This window comes from Arvicola amphibius, chromosome 3 (genome assembly GCF_903992535.2).
Source record: "Arvicola amphibius chromosome 3, mArvAmp1.2, whole genome shotgun sequence".
Lineage (NCBI taxonomy): Eukaryota > Metazoa > Chordata > Mammalia > Rodentia > Cricetidae > Arvicola > Arvicola amphibius.
The window spans coordinates 21,619,023-21,619,750 of NC_052049.1; the positions used below are offsets into that span (position 1 = coordinate 21,619,023).

Below are 728 nucleotides of genomic sequence, written 5' to 3' on the forward strand. Positions count from 1 at the left end.
CAGCAACTATACTGCCTTGGAACATCAGAGCCTCAGGGCTGGTCCCTACAGTCCCTAGGATCCCATCTAGTTTGGTCTGGGGCTCTTTGGGGTAGCTCTGTGCCCAGACTTGCCAGGATTTTCTCCTTGCCCAGGTTGAGCCATGGTGTGTGGTCTCTCAGAGGCTACCGCTTGGTGACTACCTTAGACAGTCCCAGTCATGTTCCTATTTACAAGTCATGCCCATGCACTGAAAATTTGTTAAGGTCCCTGAGATTTGGTGGTTTAAATTCTTTTAAAAACTACCGGTAGGGGAGTTACTATGATCACGAAGGTGGTTTTCTAAGGCAAGGCACATAGATGCTATAGATGCAGGCTGACATCTGTGATGTCCCCAGATGTGGGAGCTTGATGGCTTAATTTTTCATAGTGAGAGACTGGGTTCCCACTCTCCCCTGAGAATTAAAGATTAAAAAATTAGCAAATAGAACTAGGATCCAACCTACCTCCTTCATGTTTACTGGCCTGTGACAGCGGAGAGTCAGGGGGCGTGTCACATCGTGAGGTGAACATCAGAGAAAGTATCCTTCCTTACACAACCAGTCCTCAAGACAGGATGTTAATTCACTTCCAAACAATAAAGGAAAGAGAATAGCTTACCTAATGAGTGTGTTTTGATATTGAGCTCATTTGAATGAGTCATGTAGTCTTTTGCTCCTGACATTTAATATCTCCTCCAATATTATCTT

At 44.6% G+C, this 728-nt stretch overlaps 1 non-coding gene across 1 annotated transcript; it reads left to right on the forward strand.

Moving 5' to 3' along the window:
- Positions 1-278: 278 nt before the first annotated feature.
- LOC119810969 lies at positions 279-435 on the forward strand. The gene has a single exon (XR_005284898.1). It is a non-coding gene; the product is annotated as a U1 spliceosomal RNA (small nuclear RNA).
- The last annotated feature ends 293 nt before the right edge of the window (positions 436-728 follow it).